The sequence below is a fragment of the Saimiri boliviensis genome, chromosome 5 (assembly GCF_048565385.1).
Source record: "Saimiri boliviensis isolate mSaiBol1 chromosome 5, mSaiBol1.pri, whole genome shotgun sequence".
Lineage (NCBI taxonomy): Eukaryota > Metazoa > Chordata > Mammalia > Primates > Cebidae > Saimiri > Saimiri boliviensis.
The window spans coordinates 98,825,764-98,852,338 of record NC_133453.1 but is presented as its reverse complement, the minus strand read 5'-3'; positions in this window follow the sequence as shown (position 1 = coordinate 98,852,338).

The window sequence follows — 26,575 nt, the reverse complement described above, 5'->3', positions numbered from 1 at the left end:
TCTGTGTGTGTGTGTGTGTGTGTGTGTGTGTGTGTGTGTGTGTGGAGACCAAATGACATTTTGCCATGTTACCCAGTCTGGTCTCAAACTCCCCAGCTTAAGCAATCAGCCCACCTCGGTCTCCCAAAACTCTAGAATTACAGGCGTGAGCCACTGTGACCAACCCATTGCTTTTTGTGTGTGAGACTGGCCAGAGAATGATAATTTCTAAAAGTTCGACTTGAATTTGGTAGGGAAAAACTGCATTAGGTTTGAAAATGCAGTTTTTATAGTCCAATTAAGGACATTTTTGTGAGTGCAAGGGACAAAATCAATATTCTAGTTCAAGAGGCATGAATCAGGAATGTATCAGGCAAAATCACTTTAAAGTAGTCTTACAAGGCAGTCTAGCTTATCAGAGTTTTGTGACTGTTTTCCAATTAATCCTTATACATCTGTCTACTTCATGAACCTCACAGGAAGTGAGAATGGTGGCCTGAGACAATATTTTAAAGAAATTATTGTAAAGCTCAATGAGCCCTGCTTCAAACAGCACCATGTTCAAATATTATCTTGGATTCTTAATGACTGATTGAGTTGTTTAACACTTTTTCTCTCAGTTTCCTTATCAAGAAAATGAGTAGAAAATAGTATGTATTTCATAAGAAAGTTAAGTAAATTATTGACACTTGTGTTGCAGGATGTATGATGTGTCTTAGTAAATGTTTCATGTGCAGTTGAAGAGAATATGCATTCTGCTATTGGGTCGCATGTTCAGTGTTCTAGGTTGGGAGGGTCATTAGGTCAGTTTAGATGACAGTGTTGTTCAAATAGTCTGTATGCTTACTGACTTGGTATCTACTTGGTCTATTCAGTTACTGAGAGAGGAGTGTTGAAATATCTACCTATTATTGTGGATTTGTCAATTTTCACTTTCAGTTTTTTGCTTTATGTAGCTTGAGGCTCTTGTATTAAATGCATAACATTTAGATTTTGTTGGTTCGTTTTTTTGGTGAATTGCACCTTCGATCATAAGGAAATATTTCATCTCTGGAACTATTTCTTGCCATACAGTATATGTTGTTATTAATGTATTCACTCCAACTTATGATGAAAGTTTATTCTATTTAGCTTTTCTGTCTTCTTACTTTTAATCTGTGTCTTTATCTTTAAAGTGGGTTTCTAGTCAGCAGTGCATAACTGAGTCTTGTATTTTTGTAAAAACTGACACACTCTGGCTTTTAATCAGATTTTATTCTTCTCTGATTAAAAGTAATCACAGATATATTTTAGTTAATTAGATTATCTGTCTATCTATCTATCTATCTATCTATCTATCTATCTATCTATCTATCTATATTTTTGTTGTTGTTGTTGTTGAGATGGAGTCTTGCTCTGTCACCCAGGCTGGCGTGCAGTGGCATGATCTTGGCTCACTGCAACCTCCACCTCCTGGGTTCAGGCTATTCTCCTGCTTCAGCCTCCTGAGTAACTGGGATTATAGGCATGCCACCATGCCAGGCTATTTTATTGTATTTTTAGTAGAGACAGGGTTTCACCATGTTGGGCAGGCTGTTCTTGAACTCCTGCCCTTAGGTGATCCACCCACCTCAGCCTCTCAAAATTCTGGAATTACAGGCATGAACCATGGTGCCCAGCTGTAATGTTTCTCTATGTCCTTTGTACTTTGTGTTTTATTTCTCATTTTCTGTTTTATTAAAGATTACTAATTTTTTATTGTTACACTCTTTCTACTCTGTTGTCATGTTATATAACCCTCCCTAGTTTTTCACAGCCATCCTAGATTTTCTGCCATATTTCTTTAGTTTATCATAGTTTAGCTTCTGTAGATTATTCCCCTTCATATATCAATGGTTATGATATCTCAATCACACATTTTATTTTTACATGATATATAAACTCTACAAAAATTCTTTTCTCTTTAAATAATTTTCTTTACAAAAACTTGAAAATGAGCTAAAATTTTAAATTTAGTCACATATTTTACTAGTCTCATAATTATTTAGTCTATTATATAGATTCAAGTTTCCATCTGATAACGTTTCCTTCATCTCAAATATTTCTTGTACATTTCTTGTAGGTGTGTTACAAGAGATTCTCTCTGGTTTTTATTTACAAGAAAATGTTTTTATTTTGCTTTATTTTTTTGCTCTAAAGTTTGTATATCCTCTCCAGTTTGCTTTTGATTAATGTTAGCATCATGTAAACTTTTTCATTTTTTCATGGTCTACTATGTTTCTTATATATAAAATGTGTAGTTTTTTTAAAGCAGAATAGAGTTGGATATTATTATTATTATTATTATTATTATTTTTTTTTTTGAGACAGAGTTTCACTCTTGTTACCCAGGCTGGAGTGCAATGGCGCGATCTCGGCTCACCACAACCTCTGCCTCCTGGGTTCAGGCAATTCTCCTGCCTCAGCCTCCTGAGTAGCTGGGATTACAGGCACACGCCACCATGCCCAGCTAATTTTTTGTATTTTTAGTAGAGACGGAGTTTCACCATGTTGGCCAGGCTGGTCTCGATCTCTCGACCTTGTGATCCACCCACCTCAGCCTCCCAAAGTGCTGGGATTACAGGCGTGAGCCACTGCGCCCTGTATGGATATTATTTTTTTATCCAATCTGAAAATATCTGACTTTTGAGACATTTAAACCACTTATATTTAATGTAATGATATGGCAGCTTCAAATGTGCCTTCTTGACATTTTATTTTATCTGTACTGCATATCTTGTTCCTTGTTTTCTCTATTTATACCTTCTTTAAACTGCAGCTTTTATTATTCCATGTTATCTCCTCTGTGAGCTTATTAGCAATAACTCTTCGTTGTGTTATTCTGGTAGTTAATTTAGGATTGATAGTATATGTGCTTAATTTATCAGTCTATCTTTAAGTAGTATTACATTGCTTCATGAATAATATAATAACCTTACAGCAGTGCACTTGTAATATTTTTCTCTCAGACTTTATACTATTATTGTCACACAGTTTAATTATTCACAATATTATAAATCCCACAATATATTATTTCCACTTTATGCATTTAATAATGTTTTATGAAATTTTAAAAAATAGAGTCTTTATTTTATTTATGTAGCTACCATCTCCTGTGCTCTTTATGTCACGGTGGAGAATGGATTTCCAACTGATACTATTTTGCATTTTCTTAAATAACTTTTTAAAAACATTTTGTAGTGTAAGTCTGCTGTGATAATTGTTTTCAATTTTTTTGTACTTGAAAAATTATTTGTTTTGCTTTCTGAAAGATATTTTTACTGACTAAAGAATTCTAGGTTGACAGGATTTTGTTTCGTTTTGTTTCTCTTGATTAAAGATTTTGCTTTATTGTCTCCTAGATTTCATTGTTATCAAGGAATCTGTTATTCTTTTATTTGTTCCTCTCTATATAGTGTGTCTTCCTTTCTGAAGCACCTATTAAGAGTTTTATGATTTTATTATTATTTTTTTAATCACAGTTTAAGCAATTTGACTATGAGGAGCCTTGATATAATGTTCTTTGTATTTCTTATGCTTGGATTTCATTGCATTTCTTGAATTTTAGATTTATGGTTTCTTATTCAGACAATTTTTGGCAATTACTCATATTTTTTCTCTCCTCTCTTTCCTCTCCTTTACAGGCTCCATTTATATGTGTATTTGACCATTTGAAATTTTCTAAAAGTTCCCCTATGTTCTGTTATTTTTGCTACTCTTTATTCCTAGATAGCTTATATTGTCATATCTTTAATCCACTAGTTTTTTTTTTTTTTTTTTTTTTTTAATCTGGCCTGTCGTTAATCCTTTCCAGTGTATTTTTAAAATATCAGACAGTGTAGTTTTTAACTCTAGAAGTTTGATTTCAGTCTTTAAAATATGTTCTTTGATTTTTATTGAATACATGTAATATTTTTCTCTAGACCAGTTATTCCAAATTAGAAGCAATTTTACTCTATCAGAAAGTATTTGTCAATGACTGGAGGTATTTTTAATTGTCACAATGTGGGGTGGGAACTTCTACTGTGTAGAGTGTTGCTACCCGTCATACATTTTACAGAAGAGTCTCTCCACAGACACAGCAACAACAAAAATAAAGCAAAAATGTGTGACCATTGACTAAAATGTCAGTAGTGTTGAGGTTGAGAAGCTTGCTCTATCTTTTTGGGTATATGGAATATAGTTAGGATACATTGCTTTGATGTCTTTTTTCTTCCTTTCTTTCTTTCTTTTTTTTTTTTTTTAATTTTACTTTAATTCCAGAATGCATGTGCAGAACCTGCAAGTTTGTTACATAGGTATACAGGTGCCATGGTGATTTGCTTCATCTATCAACCCATTATCCAGGTTTTTAGCCCCACATGCATGAGGTATTTGTCCTAATGCACTCCCTCCCATGGCCCCCCACCACCTGACAGGCCCTGGTATGTGTTGCTCCCCTCTCTGTGTCCATGCGTTCTCTTGTTCAACTCCTACCTGTGAGTGAAAACATGATGTTTTGTCCTCTGTTCCTGTGTTAGGTTGCTAAGAATAATGGCTTCCAGCGTCATCCATGTCCCTGCAAAGGACATAATCTCCTTCCTTTTTATAGCTGCATAGTATTCCATGGTGTATATTTACCACATTTTTTTTTATCTAATCTATCATTGCTGGGCATTTGGGTTGGTTCCATATCTTTGTAGTTGTGAACAGTGCTGCAATAAACATACATACTTGTGCATGTATCTTTATAGTAGACTGATTTATCTTTCATTTGGACATATAACCACTAATGGAATTGTTGGGTCAAATGATATTTCTGATTCTAGGTCCTTGAGGAACTGCCACACTATCTTCCACAATGGTTGAACTAATTTACATTCCCACCAACAGTGTAAAAGTGTTTCTATTTCTCCACAGCCTGGGCAGCATCTATTGTTTCTTGACTTTAATAATCGCCATTCTGACAGGTGTGAGAAAGTATCTCATGGTTTGATTTGCATTTCTCTAATGATCAGTGATGTAGAGTTTTTTTTACCTGTTTGTTGGCTGCATAGCTGTCTCTTTTGAGAAGTGTCTGTTCATCTCCTTCACCCACTTTTTGATGAGGTTGTGTTTTTTTCTGATAAATTTAACTTCCTTGTCAATTCTGAATATTAGGCTTTTGTTGAATTGGTAGATTGCAAAAATTTTTTTGTCATTCTGTAGGTTGTCTGTTCACTCTGATGATAGTTTCTTTTGCTGTGCAGAAACTCTTCAGTTTAATTAAATCCCATTTGTCAATTTCGGCTTTTGTTGCAATTGTTTTTGGTGTTTTCACCCGAGGCATTTGCCCATGCCCATGTCCTGAATGGTATTGCCCAGGTTTTCTTCTAAGGTTTTTACAGTTTTTGGTTTTACGTTTAAGTCTTTAATCCATCCTGAGTTAATTTTTGTATAAGGTGTAAGGAAGGGGTCCAGTTTCAGTTTTCTGCATATGGCTAGCCAGTTTTTCCAGCACCATTTAAATAGGGAATTCTTTCTCCATTGCTTGTTTTTGTCAGATTTGTCAAAGATCAGATGGTTGTATATGTGTGGTGTTATTTCTGAGGCTTCTGTTCTATTTCATTGGTCTGTATGTCTGTTTTGGTACCAGTACCATGCTGTTTGGTTACTGTAGCCTTGTTGTATAGTTTGAAATCAGGTAGCATGATGCCTCTAGCTTTGTTCTTTTTCATTAACATTGTTATGCCTTTTTTTCTAATAATCCTATTATCTCTGTCATTTAATTCAGTTTTGATTAATTCACTCCCTCACACCCATTATGAGTTGCATTTAGTGTAAGTGTAATTTTTTCCACTGAGGCAAGACCCATCCTAATTCTTTAATATTTCTTGGTGAATTATGAGATTTTACACTCTGCTTGTTGGGAACTGACATTATTCCTACTTTGGTTTTAATATTGGGATTGTTTCTTCCAATACTTTTAGATGATCTTTCTCTGGCCTTACATAGTTTCCTTACATGTATGAGCTAATAAGTAATCAAGTGAACAATTCACTATGACACTTTGCTTACACCCAGAGTTGTTGTGTGTGTGTGTGTGTGTGTGTGTGTGTGTGTGTGTGTGTGGTGGGGGTGTTGGGGGGGCTTTCTTCCCTTTGGTGCCATTCCCATAAAAGTTTAGCCACTTTATTTTCCCTGGACTCCCAAATCCATGTCCTCAACTGAGGGAGGCTCTGCCTGAGCACTTTCCCAGCATGACACTGTGACATAAAAACTGTATCCAGGTGATAAGTTAGAAAAAGGAAGAGTCCATCTTGTTTGTTTCTTATCTCTCAAGGATCTCTGTCCTTCATTGCCTAATGTCTAATGCCTTGAGTTGTTTCATACTTCTGTTTTGTTTGTTTTTTTTTGTTATTTTAAGCTGTTATGAATAATCAAGTGAACAATCAAGTGAATAATCAAAATCAATAATTTTGTTATTTTAAGCTGTTGTGAATATTATATTATCTGTTCTTTTTGTTACTATTATTTAAATACATTGTTTAACCAGCTAGTAGATTAACTTGGGTTTTTTTCAGGCTTTCAAAATATTTTCTTTTTCAAAGCTTATTTCCAGGCTTTGCCAGGGCATAGCTGGAGTCACCTTTATTCTAAACTTGCTTAGTCCTACTATTAAGATATGCCCTTTCTAGGTCTCTGTTGAATGTTTTACATGTCCAACAAGTTTGTGCCCCTCTGTTTTGATTGTACATGTTGTCTAGCCCTGAGTAAGATCTGGAAATGTCTATCATATAGTTTCTTGGTAATTATTCTTTTCTTGGCCTTGATGAATCTCATCCTACGTGTGCATAGCTTAGAATTCAAAGACTTAAGGGGACTTTTCTACATATTTTTACAGTGCTTTCTCCACATAGCTTCTATCTACAGAGTACCTTGCCCTGTAAAATTTAGTTACTTAGCTCTCCTTGAACTCTGATGTCTTGAACCTTAAATCAGCGAGACACAATGTTCTGTGATCTTGCCTAGTTTATGCTGACTGAAAAGTGGCTAAAGGTAGAAACCTGGGACAATTTCAGGGATTATCTATCTTGATCCTTCTTTTTAGAGAGAAATACAGTCCTGTGCTGCCTGCTGCCCAACATATAAAAACAGTTTTTTCATAAATTTTGTTCAATTTTCTAGTTGTTCACAGATGGTGGGGGTAATCAGTTTCCAGTTATTTCATCATGAGCTAGAAATAAAATTTGGGATGCTGGAAGAATAAAATGTGTTAACCCAATGTACTTACAACAGTTCTTGGCACATAGTAAATAATCAGTAAATGTTAGTTTTAAACTATGTTTAGTCCTTCAACTATGCTATTCTCTCTTTTTCTTTCTGAGCTGCAGCTGGGCTAGGATTTGCTCAGCTTCATCAATATATTAAGCTCCCTCCTGTCCCCTGTGACATTTGAACATGGCGGATCCTGTTCATTTTGCCTGGAAAGCTCTTCCTAGACCAATTATATTATATACTCACTGGTAAAATCCAAATCACATTTTTCTCTTAAATATCACTTGTAAAATCCAAATCACATTTTTCTCTTAAATATCACCTCAATTGTAATTTTCTCAGTCATGTGTTTTTTCTTTCTTTCTTTTTTTTTTTTTTTCTTTTGACACTGCCCCAGTCTAACTCCAGTGCTCCTTTATGCCATTTTATGGGAGCTTATGATTTTCCTTCACAGGAGTCCTCACAGTTTGTAATAACATATATTTTTGTGTAGTATGACTAATGAATCTCTATTCTCCTACCATCAATATTTGATGGGGCTCCAGGGTAATTAGAAGAAATGTAGGCTTACATGAGGCTAGTGATGTTACTCTTGTTTGCTTACCTTTGTATCCCAGTATCTGCTAAAGTTCTGGGCATAGAGAATGTACTCAAGAAAAACTTTGTTGAATGAATAATTTAATGCATTCCCTTTATAGCTTTTTAAGAAATACTTAGGGTTTTTTGCTTTGTCCTTGAGAGTAAGTAAAAGAAATAAAATCTATTATTGAATTTTATTTAAAAATGAAATTTAATAAAATAAAATGCATTTCATAAGGGGATTTATTATTTCTTAATTCTATAAGTAGGTCTTATCTCTGCTAATAAAAAGCATTTTCTTCAGAGAGCATAATTCTATTATTTCCCCCAAATGAAACAGAAAATAACACCACAGAAACAACACAAAAATCAAAAGCCTTTGAAATAGTTTAAAATAAGGAAACACTCATTTATTCAGCAAATACCAAAGGAAATAAACAAATTCAAGCTAATCTAATCCCTCACACATTTGAACATGTTTCATATGGGATTTCACCTTAAAATTAGTTATAAATATTCCTAAATTAATCCAAGAAGAGTTTAATTTCTTCAGTTGAATTGAAGTCTTTTCCTTTTAGCTCAGGGTAAAAGTTTTATGGTATACATTTCAACTCCAACTAGGAAAAAGTTCAAAAGGCAAAAAGACATCACCGACACTTAAAATTCACACATTAAAAAAATCCAGTCTCAAAACCTCTACGAAAAATTTGGCATCTGCTAAGGATTTAGGGAACTAGAAAGACGGTCACCACCATGCACCCTTACAATAGCAAACAACACAACATCCATGATAGCAAGAAAACGCCAGACACTCTTCAAAAATCACTATTTATCCTGATACCTGAAGTCATAGGGCAACCAACTAACCCGAAATCTAAGGAAAGAAAAGGATGCTTCCAAGAACGGGCTGAATGTAAGCAAGTGTCATACAAGCAGGTAAGAAGGGCAAATGCCACATAAGCCCATAAAAGGAATTCATCCAAATTTTTAATGAATTGCTAATGACTGTAGGTGGGATACAGTAAGTATAAGAAAATGATTTTGATTCCATTTGCAAGCTTTTCTCCATGGAATGGGTTCTCAGAAGGCAGATGGGGTCAGAAAAAGATATCTGAGAAGGGCTTCTCCTGATGTAGGCATAGTGGATGATGACAGCAGCCTCTGGAGGAAAAGTAATGGTCCTCTGCCCAGATCCTTCTCACCTATTTATTCAAGGGAACAAACAAGAATCTTTAAGATGCTGAGGCAAGGATAGTAAGCCACTCACTCTTTAGGTAGAGGAAAAGACCCAGTGCCTCTTGGGGATGAGATAAAAATAAAACTTTCTTCCCCAGGGAAAGGGCAGCAAAGTAGGCATAATACTGTACTATATACCTGGCTCATTCCCATGATTGTTTGAGACGCTACTTATTCCTTAACTTAAATACCTAAGATGTATGCCTATAAGGAAACAACCCAAGATGGTAACCAGCAGTAGTCAATGTATGCCCCATAAAAGAATGTTAACCACAGATCTCTTATCTGCTATATCTCTCAGAGAAAAACATCAGGAAGTGAGACTGTTCTGCCTCAGAACCACAGGGAACCTTACCCCTTCTTTATCGGATAAACCTAAAAAGTGGGCTTTCTTTTCAGTTTGTAATTGTTTGGTATTAGGTTAAATCTTATTGGACAATAAGAGTAAATTGAAGTTGATCAAAATAGGCAATTTTTAATTTCTCTATCTAGTTTAGGAGCCACCTGGAAGAAATTTCATGGAAACTAGAATCTTAAATGCTGTTTGATGTTTTAACTTAAGAGAATACAAAACTTCTTTTGCCTCTTTCTTGAAGTAAATATAGACTCACTAATGATAAAAGTAAAAATATTATATTGTCCAGTACTGGTAAAAGTGCAGTTTAAAAAAATCCTTCTTTTAGACTGGCAGTATTGCTTACTCATACAATCTTTGTAAAAATCAATTTGCAAAGATGCTTGAAGAACATTACAATACTCGTATTCCTTGAGGCAGTAATTCAAGTTCTAGTAGCCTGTTGTAAAAAGAAGTAAATGTTATTGACAGACAGTTATATATAAGGATATCTTGACAGTAATGTTAATTATAAAAAGTTAAAAACAATGTAAATATTTTATAACAGGGGAATTAAGTAGTCTCCTATTTAATTAAATCCATATGATTGCATAATATGCCATTATTGAAATGGTTTTTGAAAAACTAGTAATGGTATGTTTCCAGTAGTAAACATATATGTGTGTATGTATGTGTGTGTATATATATATGTGCATATCAATATATTAATATATGCAAGTACTTATGGAGAGATAGAAAGGGAAAAGGAAAAAGAAGATTTAGGGATTATAATTTTTTTCTTTATAGTTATCTGTTTTTTTCTAACTTTTTTATAGGTGGAGAAATCTTACATTTAAGAGTTCCTAGAAGAGCTCCAGTTTATGCCAGTAATTATGTATAGTGTTTCCATTTACTTGTAAAATTGTCTTTGTTTGGATAATAAATTATATGGTCCACCTCTGTATAATTCAGGGAAAAAAAAAAGGTTTAAAATATCCAGAAAGTGGAATAGGATTTGACTATGGGTCACAAGCAATTTGAAGTATATATAGAATTTGACCCAAGTTCTACCACACACAAACATACTAGAATTTTTAATTACATAAAAAATAAAGTTCTAATATTGATATAACCTATATAAATAATAATATAACTTGTGAACAAAATACATTCAAAGAATAAGAAATATCTGAAGTAACGGCAACCGAAGATATAACTCTGAAGTTCAGACATAAGTTTTGAGTAAGCACATTTTTAAAGATATTTTATCTTCCATTATTAGAACTTCTACTGGGAGAAAGTTCTATGGTCCCACTAGCAGGGATTACTAAACTTTTGAAAATGTATTAAGAGCTAAATTCTAGGTCAAAAATTAAAACCATTAATTTTTCACCCAAAATTATTCTGATACTAATAGAAAAAAGCTGAACCATATGAACAAATACTTAAAAGATTTTTTAATAAAATTCTAATAGAAAATGGATGGATTTACAACAGAATAATTACAAATTGATGCAGTTTAAGTACATTTTCTCTACTTTGTATCATATTTCTCCTCATTGCACAGCATAAATTATCTCTGAAATCATAATATTTTTCTAGGTGCCATGTCAAATCAAACTTTAAATCAAAATTTAGATGTAACTACCTTGCTACTCCCTTCAATCTTACTCTAGCTGACCACTGCTGCTCATCTGATACAAAAAATAATTAAGTGTTAGGTATATATTTGATGTGGTTTGGCTGTGTCCCCACCCAAATTTCATTGTTTCTATCCATTCAATCTACCACCTTAAATTTACAGCATCTCACTGGACTGTATCAAGAAATTTTTAGTTTTAAAGAAATGTAGAAAATCTGTATTAACCTTCTATTTTTGGCATAACATGTTACAACAAACTTAGTAGCTTAAACGCAACAAATCTATTTTCTTAGTTATCTGTGGGTCAGAAATCCAACATGGATCTCACTGGGCTAAAATCAAGGAATCAGCAGGGCTGTGTTTCTTTTTGGAGAAAAGAATTTTAAGCAGAATTTTTATGCTTCTTAAGTTTGGGTTGTTGGAAGAAATTCACTTCTTTACTGTCTACCAGCCAAGTCTGTCCCCAGGTTCTAGAAACATCTGCATTCTTTAGCTTGTCATCCTTTTCTTCATCTTCAAAGTCAGCAACCATGGGTAGAGTTCCTCCACTCCAAATCTTTTGTTTCATCCCACCCCTGATTAGCTGGAATAAGTTCTCTGCTTTTGAGGTTTCCTATGATTTCATTAGACCTATCCGGAAAATTTAGGACAACCTTTCTATCTCAAGGTCTGTAACCTTAATCATATTCGCAAAGTCTTTTTGCTATTTACAGTAACACGTTCACAAATTCGGAGGTTAGGCTATGGACATATTGAAGACCCATTATTCTGCCTATTATGAGCAGACAGTGAGATCTTGGTGCTTCTTTTTTCTTAGCAGTTAAATGATGGGACTAAGAAAACATTGCATTTTCAGTTCAAACTCGCTGCTTTCATAAAATAAAGCTGATGATAACCTGTCTTCCACTGACATTTACATTTTTTGTTTCTCTTACTTCAAATGCCTACTCTCAGCCTTTTCAATATGTCAACAAGTTAATCCAATAAAACAAGTTCACACATACGTCTTTGTAAAATAAACTAAGAATATCATTTTTCAAAGAAGCTGAATATTTGCATTTTTAAAAAATAATCCTTATTTCATCATCCAGTATGTTAATGTTTCACTGGATATTTTCATGATTAGCAGGAGAGGGCTCTCTCAAGTCCAGACCCTATAACTAACATGTGTCAGAAGCCTCCAAACATGTGGAATCATTATTATTAATTATGAGGAAAATGCTGTCATGGTCCACCAACACCTCTTATCAGAAATAAAGAATTGATAATCATAACTGCTGGAAGTGCTGCTGGAAGACTGCCCTCTGCTATCAGCCCTCCCTAGGAGCTGCCTACCTACCACACTCAAGATGAAAAAAATATTTGAGACAAGTAACATCTAGTCATTGGTCAACTTGAGGTATGAATGTAATGCCCCGTTTTCCTAACTCAGGACAACTCTGAAGTCCATTTCAAGCTCTAGAGCAATTTATGATGTCAGCTAAAGTCTTTGGGGAGCTACACCATGGCTCTATTCTTCCCTCTTCTCAAACCTGATTTCATCCTCTCTCTTCCACAAATGTTGATCCCAGTGTGTTCCCTTAGGAACTTCCTACATGCTTCCTAAAGCACAGAGCTTTGTTAGCACAAAAGAAGGTTATAGTGATGACTACTGGTATGCATATACATGTATGCATATACATGTATGCAAATGAAGATCACGTCAAGTATCAAAAAATGATAACAACGATGATGGTGATTTTTAAAAAAGATGTGGAATTACAAATTTAATATTACATGTATTATATATTTATAAAATAAAACAGTATCATTTTTGTGATAAGATATAAAGCATAAGCAATGTCATTCCTCTCCATAACCTAATGGAGCTATGTTGGTGTCTTTTTTTGTTAGAACACTCCTTAATGCTTAGTTCAATTGTTAAGGGCCACTTTATAAATAGAAGCTTATTAATTTCCTATTGGTATAAGCTAATATTTAGGAATATATTGATCAAATGTGTTTTTCCCAGTTTTCTTGGATAATGTAAAAATAAGGTAGGCATTCAGCAGAACTAATGCCAGGCTTTTATCCTGCACAAAAGTTTATAATTTTTATCTACTTTTCAACAGAGAAGTGTTAGCATTCAAATCATGTATCTACAGACATGGTTGCTGAGTACAGCATATGGTATTATCATTAAGGAAGAGATATGGAATCCTAGCACTTTGGAAGCTGAAACAGGAAGATCACTTGAAGTTCAGAACAAGCTTGGGCACAATGAGATACCCACCTCTACAAAAATATCTAAAAATTAGCAAGGCATGGCGGTGCACCTGCAGTCCTAGCCACTCAGGAGGATTCAGTGTAAGAATCTTTTGAGCCCAGAAATTGAAGACTGCAGTGAGAGAAGGGAGCAAGAGGAAGGGAGGAGAGAGGCAATGCAAAAATCTAAGACATCTTTGCAATTGAGAGGCTTATTAAGAAAATGAACTAAGAGGAAAAGAAGAAACAGATGTGGAAGGCACTGGGCTGAAGAAACAAGAGATTTGCTGACTGAATGTAGGAAGCAAGGTAACAAGTTAAACATAACTTTGATTTTTGGACATTAATGATTGTTTTTTGGGGGGTATAGAGATACAGAACTAGAGCAGTATGAAAAAAGCTATTTAAAATAAAAATTGGTATATTTGGTTTTGAACATATTGAGTCACGGGTTTAAACAAATTCAGAAATGAAACACGGAAGTAATTTAAATTGTTTAAACAGCATTGTACTTAAGATATTTCATAGAAAAATAGGAATTTGAAACAGAACTAAATGAATTTAAACAGTACAGAAATGTAAATGGAGAATAATTTTTATTAAGATGTATTATCAACTGATCCCTGATATTATTTAATGAGAACGAAACATTACTGTAATGTTTTCATCATTGTAATGTAATTACAAACTCAACTAAAAAAACATTGCTGTCTTCTCTCAAGTATCTTCACAAATAAGAAAAAAAAGGTATAATGAATCCAAAACAGTAAATAATACCAAAGAGCAGCTAGTCAAAGCATAATAAATATTAGAGTGTAAGATTGTTACTATTGGATATCATTGCTGTTCTGGGATTCAATTACCTGTCAAACAGAAATCAGAAGTCAATAGTAAGGACGTTAGTAAGGGTGAGCTAGTGTAACAAATTCTTGTCATTCAAGCTTTTCTCATAGCCTTTAGGGCATGGGACATAGCTAACTGAATCTGAGCTTTAATCCAGTCCAGTATGGAGGGGCTCCTGTAGCCGATGGGTAGAAGGGAGGAGACACAGGACACCAAAGCACCTGCAACACTAGATATTTATGATATGTCAAACTTGGTTAGGTTATGACTTTACCTTTCCATTTTCTTACAAGTAAAACGTGGGCAGGTAAAATCATTCATTAAAAAATAATGAAATGAAAATGTTTAACCAATATAATTGCACATTTTTTCTAAGTGGTTTTAGGCAATTAACTCTAGCATTCAGTTAGTGGTCTAAAATCATAGCTGTGGCTATGATTTTAATGTGTGTATCTTCAAAATTTATACATTGATACTTCAGTCCCCAAGATATTGATGATAAGAGATGGGACCATTAAGGAAATAATTAAGTTGTGAGGACTCTGCCTACTTGAATGGGATTCATGTCCTTATAAAGAACTGGAGAGAATTAGCTAGGCCTTTTGGTCCTGGTGCTCCGTCCCCATGTGAGGACACTGTGTTTACCCACTCTGCAAAATAAAAGTGCAGAAACAAGGTACTATCCATGAAGAACGTGTCCTTGATAGACACTGAACCTACTGGCACCCTTGATCTTGAACTTTCCAGCCTCTAGAACTATGAAAAATAAACTTCTAGTATTTATAAATCACAAAGTCTATTTTGTTATAATAACATGAAGGGCTTTAGGGAGCTGCTAATTACAAATAAGATTTATTATTTCACTCAAACAGACTTGGATGACATTTAAAATTACCATATGTATTCAAAAGTAATGGTACTATACTCCTTTAGAGTACTATAGGTAGTTATTTAGAAGAATTTTTTTTTTTTTTTTTTTTTTTTTTTTCTGAAATTGAGTCTGGCTCTGTTGCCCAGGCTAGAGTGCAATGGCATGATCTCAGCTCACTGCAATGTCTGCCTCCTGGGTTCAAGTGATTCTCCTGCCTCAGCCTCCCTAGCTGAGTAGGGAGGCATGTACAAGCACACCCAGCTAATTTTGTATTTTTGGTAGGGATGGGATTTTGCTGTGTTGACCTGATCTCAGATGATCCAACCACCTCACCTCGGCCTCCCAAAGTGCTGGTATTACAAACATGAGCCACTGTGCCCGACCTCAAGAAAAATATTCTTAACTAATTTCTTATATCATTTATTTTAGTTATGAAACATCAATTTTTAATTGGAAGTGCTTATCTTTAAAATAGATGGCTGATTAAATTCAGTTAAAGGCAGTGGCTACCTTTTAATACTTTATCACTAATTGATGCATCAGTTAGTTTTCTTCTCTCCTTTCTTCTTTTTATTCCTCTTACTCTCCTGAATAGGTACAAAATTGTTTACATGTGCAGATAGCCACATAACAACACTCCTTGTGTTCGTGTAGATGTGAAAACATTAGGTAAGTTGCAGTAATAGCCCTGATCTTATTCTCTCAACAAAGTGGTTATTTAAGCTGAAATTTAAAAAGAAAAAGAAAACTTAGGCTTAATCTTTCAGTCATTTCTAACTACTCCCTTTCTTCCTCTTTATCCCTCATGCAAGCCCCCTAAATTTTTCTTAAAATAATCTTCCTAAGAATTAAAATCATTAAAAAAATAATTGTAAGAATCTAATTAGAAATTTTCAAAATATAATTATGTTATAGTTATTTTTGCACTATTTTTCTTTTATAAATGAGTGTAAAAATCTTAATGATTAATAAAATTTGCCAAGGGTAATCCTCAGATGTGTAACATGTCTCCCCCTCTCTATTTTAGATCACAAACACTGAAGGCAAGAGATGATTTTATGAGATAAATGTAAAATTCTCTAAAGAAAATTGGTTTCCTCTTTGATAAATTTGTTATAATGCTATTTCATTGTGTTAACTTATGTTTTAGGTTATGTGTTAACAACAACAAATCCTGTTATTTCAAGTGTCAATTGGTAGCCTTTTCTGATGCAAAAACAAAAACAAAAACTAAAACAAAAACTAAAAACACATTCTTCCTCTGGATTCCCACTGGTTATATACTGCCTGACTGAAATAATAGGTTTTCTTATTAATTCACTGACATTATTTCAAGTACCCAAGCTTTCCTTAGATTTAAAGAAGTAAATCTTGATTAGACCTACACAGGCACTGCTGCTATCCAATATGTGTTTTTCTTATTTCCAAGACCGGCAGCTAGACTACTTTTTCTTGCCCACTGTGTCCACATGGTTCCATATAACCATTTCTCACCAATAGACTGTGAATGAAAGTGACACATGCTATTTTCTGGTTGATGGGGTTAAGAACAGGTGTACCTTCTCCATGCTGTCTTTCTCTCTCTTTTTTCCATTTGCCAACTTAAGAGAGAAGCTTCAAAAATATAGAAGAGAACAAAGTCATAGGCTGGAATGAACTAAGCCCCTACATTCCGTATAAAACAGAGACCTCTCTTTCACACGCTATCCCCATTCCTGACCTGCTCATGACTGTTGTGAGTAAGAAATAAACTTTTATTAATAAGCCTTGATATTTGGAGTATTTTTTTACAACTGTTAGAAAACTCAAAAGAATGCAAGCATAAGCTGATCTAGAACATAAATTGAGAATGATTTAGCAGCAGGTAACATTATGTAATATTAAATTGAATGTGTTTAAGAAAATAATTGTAAGTATGTATAATCTGGCTTTCAAATCCTACTAAGGGTCTCTTGTTCTGCTATTTACCTTTCTTCACCATACACATTGGGCTTTTTATTTGCTTTGTATATTTCCCTATATTTGTATCTTTATATTATGACTGCCAAAGTCCAAATGAAAAAGGAAGGACTTGATACATTGAAAAGAAAAAAAGCTCTTATTTGTTGAAAAATTGATACTACCAATGTTTTTCCAGTCATTGATGTAAGTCATATTTTTAAAGGAGAGTAATTCCATGGCATTTGCAGATTACTGTTATGCCAAGAAGCATGAGTAACCCAGTTACTGAAATTCATTTTATCTCCAAAATTTATTCAAAAAGTTATTTAAATGTATCAAACCATTTATAGTGTCTTGACAGTTTTGATAGTAGAAAAGAAGCAAAATTAACATATAGCTGATTTCCCAAATGACTAAAAGCATATTGGTTTTTAATAAAGTGTTATACAATATAAACCCTTAAAATTAAAGATAAATTTTAAATAGAAATTTAGACTGAACCTTCCTTGGTTACATGAATCACACATAATCCATTGATTATATACAAATCAAATTTTTCTAAATGTTAAAAAAATTTGAGAAGGATAGAATAATTTTATCCCTTTCAATTTTTTCTAAACTAATGATTAATATTATATGCAATTAAGTATGCTCTTAAGTAGTTCACATGTGATTCACATATGTGGCTTACTTCAGTTAGACTTTAAGCTACTTAAGAATATCCAGAATCTAATAATTTATATTCTCCAAGGTATCAAGAAAATTTCAGACCAATAATAAGCATAAAATAACAAGCATCTGCTTGTTCTTCTTGCAGAATAGGTGACTTCAAGAATTGATTCTCAGTGCCTTGGTTTGGCCACCACTGTGGTTGGGTAAGCAGTTTTGGCAATGAAGCTCTTTCTACCACCTCTTCAGCAAAAGATAGAACCAACATGGTAGGATGAATTTTTATAAAGAAAATTGAGACAAAATTAGTCAGTGTTGGCAAGTTTTCAGTGTAGATACAGCCTAATTAACAAAATCATTTGCACATAACATCGAGACTCTTATTGGTAGAACATATTTTGCTGATTTTATATCTTTAACCTTTTAAAATACAATGTTAAGCATTGGAAATATGGGCTTTATTAATATAAAATCAAATAAATAAAAGGTCTTGTTTTGACATAAGTAGTATACTCTAGGCAAGTCTATACATTTTTTTTTTTTTTTTTTTTTTTTTTTTTTTTTTTTTTTTGGATGGAGTCTCACTCTGTCACCCAGGCTGGAGTGCAGTGGCACAATCTTGGCTCAGTGCAACCTCTGCCTCCCAGGTTCAAGTGATTCTCCAGCCTCAGCCTCCTGAGTAGCTGGGATTACAGGTGCCCATAACCACACCTGGCTAATTTTTGTATTTTAAGTAGAGACTGGATTTCACCATGTTGGTCAGGCTGGCCTCAAGCTCCAGACCTTGTGATCTGCACGCCTCAGCTTCCCAAAATGCTGGGATTACAGGTGTGAGCCACTGTGCCTGGTAGCATTGTGAGATTTTATAAGTACTCTAACTTTTCTCCAGCAATTTATGCCTTTTGTCTACCTAGAAAAAATATCATCAGTAAGAATCTAGTCATTCTACAGCATCTCAACTGTCACTCTTTCTTTAATCCTCATTACCTTCTTATTGTCTGCAAAATCCTGAAACTCAAAATGATGTCAAACTATAGAGAATACAAGTTTACAATTAAAAAATTGACCACTGACAAGTTTATTGCTGAGAAGAAATTAATGTTACCACCTTAATGAAAAATTGTTGTATCATTAATAGTACAATTTAACTAATTCTCTTAATCTTACATTTTCACTAACAGACGTAGGAGTCCTTTAGATTTACACAATCATATAAATAAAAATAAGTTTTATTCAAAAACTAATAAATATCGAAAATAAATTTCTAGTCGTAAAAACATGAAGTCATATTTTTATATACATACATGCATAATTTTCTAATATATCTTATAAGTTCCCAATAATGTACTTTGGAGTGTACATAAATATTTGTTGAGTGTTGACACAGTAAAGAGTTGAAGACTTTAAAGGGCATGAAGTTTATAGCTACTCATTAAGCAAGTGACCAAATTTATCTATACAACATTTGAAGCACTTGTATATACATCGGTCTGTCAAAGCAATATGTATATTCAAACCCAATAAACCTGCTAGATCCTGGGCAAGATGTTTTCATATATAGTATGTTTCTCAGGAGTTCCCAGTGGGTAGGCTATAGCACACTGCTATGCCAGGAAGAAGTTACAGGAGTACCAACTAAATTATCAATCACTCATCTCACGGAGTGGTCAGGGGAGCCTGGTTTGGGAACATTCCACAGCTCACTTATCTCTACTTAAGTGGCTTCATCTCGAGTTCCACAGAGGGCCAGTAAAGCTGAACAGATTCATGAGCACTCCTGTAAAACCACACTGTTGGTGAGTATAGTGAGCAACAGCTGTCTGCTGCAATTCTGTTGCAGTGGCCTGAGCATGGTCAATGAGGTGCCCTACTCTTGAGTATACGTTTCCGTGGCCTGTAATAGTAGGTACCATACTCCTTGAATAAAAAGACCTATGGTGCTCCTGGGGAGTTTGTGTTCAATGTGTTCAATTGGCTTAAAAAGGCTTCATTAAGACACACACAAAGCCTCATTGCAGTATTATTCACTATAGTGAAGACATGGAAGCAACCTAACTGTATGTTGATGGATAATTGGATTTAAAAGGTGTGGTATGTACATGCAATGGAATATTATTAAGCATTAACAAATAGGAAATCCTACCATTTGTGACAACATGGGTGAAACTGGAGGTGGTGTGCTTACTAAAATAAGCCAGTCACAGAAGGACAAATAATTTCACTTACATGAGATAGCCAAACTCATAGAAACAGTGAGTAGAATGGTGGTTTCCAGGAGATGGCTTGAAAGGAAATGGGAGCGATTAGTCAAAGGGTGCAAAACATCAGTTATGCAAGATTAGTATTAGGGATCTACTTTACAGCACAGTGCTTACAGTTCACAGCACTGAATTGCACACTTAAAAATCTACTAAGAGGAAAGCTCTTATGTTGTGTTCTTATGATCATTTCAATCATCATGATAATCATAATTATCATAAGGAGGGTAGGGAAAACTGTTGGAGGTGATAGACACGTTTATGGCATTGATTATGGGGATGGTTTCACATGTGTATGGTTATCTCCAAACTCATCAAATGGCATATGCTAAATGTGTACAGTTTTTAATATGTCATTCACACCCTAATAAGGTGGTTTATAAAAAGAAATCCAAATAGTCATTTTATGGAAGCAAGTTTAAATTATTTTAAGTTTGAGACATGTTTCACTGATGGTTTTGATACTTCTTTTAATACTTAAGATTGTTTTTACTATTTCCTAAATAAATATTCTCAAATATTTGCCATCTTACTCCAGTGTGTCATACAAATTTATAGTACCATGTGGAAAGGTTTTAAAATATACTGGGAGGTTTGTAATCATTTTAGCATTAACAAAAAACAAGCACATATTAATTTATATTAGTATGTAAACATAAAGGTGTGAACTCCATAGGGAAGTAGTTGCTTAGGAGTCGATAATTATCATAAAGTTTGAATGACAGTGATTATTTATCGGCACATGATATTTATATAGCACTTTACAAACCTTATGCATACAATTGTATTTAATTTTTATAATAACTTTATCATGAAAATGTTTATCCCCACTTCATAGACATATAAACCAGATCATTTCCCAGGGTAACAGAGCCAATAAATAGCTGAAATCTAAACTGTGGTCTTTGTTAAAACTATGTACTGTCTCCAAATTATTAGTTATGTTAACCCAATTTTCTGTGTAATTGTTATGAATATCCTACAGAATAGGTTCCCAAAATAAGTCAGAGAACATATTAACAAATATCACTACTCCCTAACATAGTATTTATTGATTTTCTGTTGCTTCATTTCTATATGATCAATACCTGTAAATGTAATCTTTGTACAAACATGTTTTCTCATATATTTTAACTTCCAGGACTATCAAATAGTAGGTGAGAAAGGTAGAGGAAAATGACTTGAAGTTGATACATCAAATAAATTATGTTTGATGCCATGGCTAAATCAAAAAATTAAGTTGAAATTCACTCTAGTAGACAATCTAATGTTTTCAAAACAGTAAAAAACTTGCTCTTTGCCAAAATATCAAAAACCCGAAATATAATTATGCTCTTTTGAAGCAGTCTACAAATGTTTAAATAAAACATTTGTGTTGGGTCACTAGTTCAGTTATATCATTTCAAATATTATCTATTTCCAAAAGCTTTTCTTTCTTTTTATCTTTCTTTCTTTCTTTCTTTATCTTTCTCTTCTCTCTCTCTCTCTCTCTCTCTCTCTCTCTCTCTCTTTCTCTCTCTCTCTCTCTCTCTTTCTTTCTTTGTTTCTTTCTGTCTTTCTTTCTTTCTTTCTTTTGAGACGGATTTTCACTCTTGTTGTTCTGGCTGGAGTGCAGTGGTGCAATCTCAGCTCACTGAAATCTCTGCTTCTGGGTTCAAGTGATTCTCCTGCCTCAGCCTCCTGAGTACCTGGGATTACAGGTTCCTGCCACCACACCCAGCTATTTGTTTGTATTTTTAATATAGATGGAATTTTACCATGTTGGCCAGGCTGGTCTCAAACTCCTGACCTCAAGTGATTCATCTGCCTCAGCCTCCCAAAATGCTGGGATTACAGGCATGAGCCGCCACTCCCGGCCCCAAAAGCTTATCTTGATAACAAGCTATGACTCAAGTTGACCCAAATCTGAATATTTCTCAGTCCTGTTACTCTAATAATCATTTTAATTCCCACTGTACCATGTACAGAGAAAATATCAAGTATCAAATTATCAATAGGTATCTACAATATGCTCCTTTAGAGTGAGATAATAAATTAGAAAAAAAAAATCCAGGTAATTATTATCTCCAGAGGAGAACTGACTTGGCCAAAGTCACATGGTAAGTAAATGTCAGACATGTTTAATGTCACTTCTCTTAATACTGTATCATTGCTCTTGCTGTCACTAGAGTGAAAATAGCTCCACTTGTCTGCGAACTAGACAGTAAGGTTTACTGAACACTTAATGGGAATGAGCAATAGACTACCATTCTTTCTTCTTTCATAACAAGATTTTTGAAATAGAGCCTCCTCCACTGATCCCATCTTGATTGAACAAAAATGAATACAAATTGCCTTGCCCTACTTCTGATTGCAGAGGGCAACTTGTATTTCCACACTGTGAAAAGATGGGAAGCTCTACTAAAGCTTGGAATAATCTTAGTGCTTAATACTATGACTACTGACTTCTCTGAGTATAACTTCTCAAAAGAATTAAAAACATGTGGGAGTAAAACTTCCAGCATTGTGTTCTTCCTACTATCATTTTAAAATGCATTTTATTTTCTGACTTTTGTGAGGCAAATTTCTCATAAAGGAAGAATAAGGAACATGGTGCTATTCTTACTAGTGAAATAGCCTGACCTAAACTGGCCATAGGAGACAATCCTACCACCTTGTACAACATAAAAGTCATATGAATATCAACAATCACCAGTCTAAAATTTTAATTTTACAAATGGAGGACACAATTGCTTAGAGAGGTTAAAGAATTGTACAAGGGTCTTGGTTGCGAGCAGAACCAGGTCTGGAATCTGACGTCCTGACTTCCTGACTTCCATCTATGTCCTCTTCCTACCATACCACCTGTTTCCTAATGAGTATAATTCTTTTGTATATAATACAATAAAATATATTGTATATAAAATGCACATCATTTTATGTATCTCCTTATATTTCTGTATTGAGTCCATTGATCCATTTAGCAAATGTTGATTTTTCATCAATTCCACAATTCATACAGAGCATAGCCCTTGCAGTAGTAAATACTTGGTTTCAATAACTCTTTTAAAGAATTAAAAATAAAACGCAGCTACAGATAAGTACGTCTGTTGGTTGCAATACAAATAAGGTAAGTGCTATTTCTATATACAACACATAGAAAAACATATAGCTATAACTCATTGAAGCCTTAATATATAAGATTATAATCATGTATTCATTTAATTGAATGCAAGGCATGATTTATATAAAATACACCATTAAATGACCAATTCCAATGCAGCAATAACATAATGCTAAGATGCAATCAACAACAGACATACCCATATTTCAGAGATAATATAATGCGAATACATGTGCCAGAGAACTTAGAAAATATGCTGTATTTTTATTTATATATAAAGAAAGATAAAGAAAAGGAGAGATTACTATGTACTAGGCATTAGGTCTACTGATTTTAGATGCATATTCTCACTCAATCCTCACTTGTCCTTAGATTTAGGTGCTGTTTTGATTCCATTTTATAAATGAAGGAGGTTAAAAATTATGATATAAAGTTACTTTCCAAGATCACATTCTTTGAGAAAGAATAACCTTTTTTTCTCTTTATTCTGTTATTATTTTTCATGTGGTCACAATTCTGCAAAGCGACTTGTACTAAGTCAAGTACTGTCCTCAGGTGCATTGTGTCTAGTAGGGGACTCTCATCATGCACACCTGAAGGAGAAAATAATTTCAGGTCTTAACTTAATCCAAGATAATATATTGAGTTTTTAACCTAATCCTCTTTTGTGAAAATAAAAAAAGGTTTTACATATATTTTGTGTAAATCAACACAAATAAAAACCTGAAACAAAGATTTCCTCCAAAGGACAGAAAATCAAACCAAGCCCAATCTTCATATCTTTATAAAAAGTAAAAGAAAAAAAAATAAACATGAATTCTTGCATTTTGAGTATATTATTTTTTTACATTTCTTTCCTTTTACTTCTGCCTCCCAGAAACACAATAAAGTCAGGAAAACACAAGAGATATTGAAATTTCTTCATTTGCATGATTAGGGAATAGTATTTCCATTTCGTTTTGTTTTATTAAACCATGGACGGTTGCTACCAATTTCAGTTAAATGGGTTTTGTGCACTACCATTCATTTGGTGCTTTGTCAAAAGAAGAATAAGGAGAAGAAGAAAGAAGGAAAGAAAATAAAACACACACATACACATCAAACTAGTATGCATGCCAAAATATTACAGAGAGCTCAAACAGAATTGAGAGCTTTTATACCAGGGAACGCATTTACTGAAGCAGAAAGTATTCTCTGCGTGAATAAGCTTCCCCAAAATATCTTTGTCTAAATGAATGTGCTTAAACTCATTTAGAATACCATGCTTTTTATGAATTCTACATGCTTGTCAAATTCCTCAAACTATACTACAAGCTACCTCTTCCTAGTATCACTCTATTTTATGATGCTTGTTTATAATATTCATTCAGAATTTCATACCCTGATCAACATTTTTGAATTCAATAATTACATTGGTCCTGAGATTGGGCTACTGCTGAAAAGATACCTTAAAATGTGGAAGTGACTTTGGAACTGGGTAACAGGCAGAGGTTGGAACAGTTTGGAGGGCTCAGAAGAAGACAGAATAATGTGGGAAAGTTTGGAAATTCCTAGAGACTTGTTGAATGGCTTTGACAAAAATGCTGATAGCAATATGGACAATAAGGTCCAAGGTGAGGTGGTCTCAGATGGAGATGAGGAAGTTGTTGAGAACTGAAGCAAAGGTGACTCTTGCTATGTTTTGGCAAAGAAATTGGAGGCATTTTGCCCTGCCCTAGAGATCTGTGGAAATTTGAATTTGAGAGAAATGATTTAGGGTATCTGGGAGAGGAAATTTCCAAGCAGCAAAGCATCAAAGAGGTAACTTGGATGCTGCATTCAGTTTTATAATGGAACCAGAGCATAAAGTTCAAAAAAAATTTGCAGTCTGACAATTTGATAAAAAAGAAAAAGTCATTTTCTGGGAAGAAATTCAACCCAGCTGTAGAAATTTGCATTTGCACAAGTAGCAAGGGGCCTAATATTAATCCCAAGACTGTGGGGAAAATGTCGCCAGCCCATGTCAGAGACCCTCATGGCAGACCTTCCCATCACAGGCCCGGAGGCCCAGGAAGAAAAAGTGGTTTATTTGGCCAAGCCTCGGATCCTCATACTGTGTACAGCTTAGGGACTTGGTGCCTGGTGTCCGAGCTGCTCCAGCTGTGGCTGAATGGGGCCAATATAGAATTTGGTCTGTGGTTTCAGAGGGAAGAAGCACCAGGCTTTGGCAGTTTCCATGTGGTGTGGAGCCTGCGGGTGCACAGAAGTCAAGAATTGAGGTTTGGGAACCCCCGCTTAGATTTCAGAGGATGTATGAAAAAGTCTGGATGCTCAGACAGAAGTTTGCTGCAGGGGCAGGGCCCTCAAGAAGGACCTCTGGTAGGGCAGTGTGGAAGGGAGATGTGGGGTCAGAGCCTCCGCACAAAGTCTACTGGGGCATTGCTTAGTGGAGCTGTGCGAAGATGGCTACTGTCCTCCAGACCTCAGAATGGTAGATCCACCTACAGCTTGCATTGTATACCTGGAAAAGCTGCAGATACTCAATGGCAGCCCATGAAAGCAGCCAGGAGAGAGGCTGTACCCTGCTAGGTCAGAGGTGGAGCTACCCAAGACCATGGGAACCCACCTCTTGCATTAGTGTGATCTAGATATGAGACCTAGAGTCAAAGAAGATCATTGTGGAGCTTTGAAATTTGACTGCCCCACTGGATTTCTGACTTGCATGGGACCTATAACTCCTTTGTTTTGAGCTATTTTCTCCCATTTGGAATGGCTATATTTACGCAATACTTCTACCCCATTATATCTAGGAAGTAACTAGCTTGCTTTTGATTTTACAGGCTCACGAAGGGACTTGCCTTGTGTCAGATGAGACTTTGGACTGTGGATATTTGGGTTAATGCTGAAATAAGTGCAGGCTCTGGGGAACTGTTGTGAAGACAGAGTTGCTTTTGAAATGTGAGGACATGAGATTTGAGAGGTCAGGGGTGGAATGATACAGTTTACCTGTGTTGCCACCCAAATCTCAACTTGAATTGTTTCTCCCAGAATTTCTACATTGTGGGAGGGACCCAGGGGGAAGTAATTGAATCATGGGGCCCGAGGTCTTTCCCTTACTATTATCATGATAGTAAATAAGTCTCATGAGATCTGATGGGTTTATCAGGGGTTTCTGATTTTGCTTCTTCCTCATTTTCTCTTGTCAGCACCATTTAAGAGGTGGCTTTTGCTTCCCACCATGATTCTGAGGTCTCCCCATCCATGTAGAACTGTAAGTCCAATTAAACCTCTTTTTCTTCCCAGTCTCAGGTATGTCTTCAGCAGCAGCATGAAAATGGTAATACAATAATCATTATTTTAAAACTATCATTTGCTAATGTTATCATGTGTGTTAATACTTTTAAAATCAGAACCTCTATAAACATTAATTTATGTTATATAAATACATCCCATAGTGTAGTTCGAATTCATTCATCAGCCTTATTTCTTAATATAAATTATTTTGATTCCCATTTGATTTACTACCCAGGAATACATTAGAAGTGAAAGTTCAAATTGAACTTTTGAGAAAATCAAGTAATTTGTCCCACATAGGGCCAAATATTCCTCCACATGATTCTTGTGTGATACCAAGTTTAAGAAC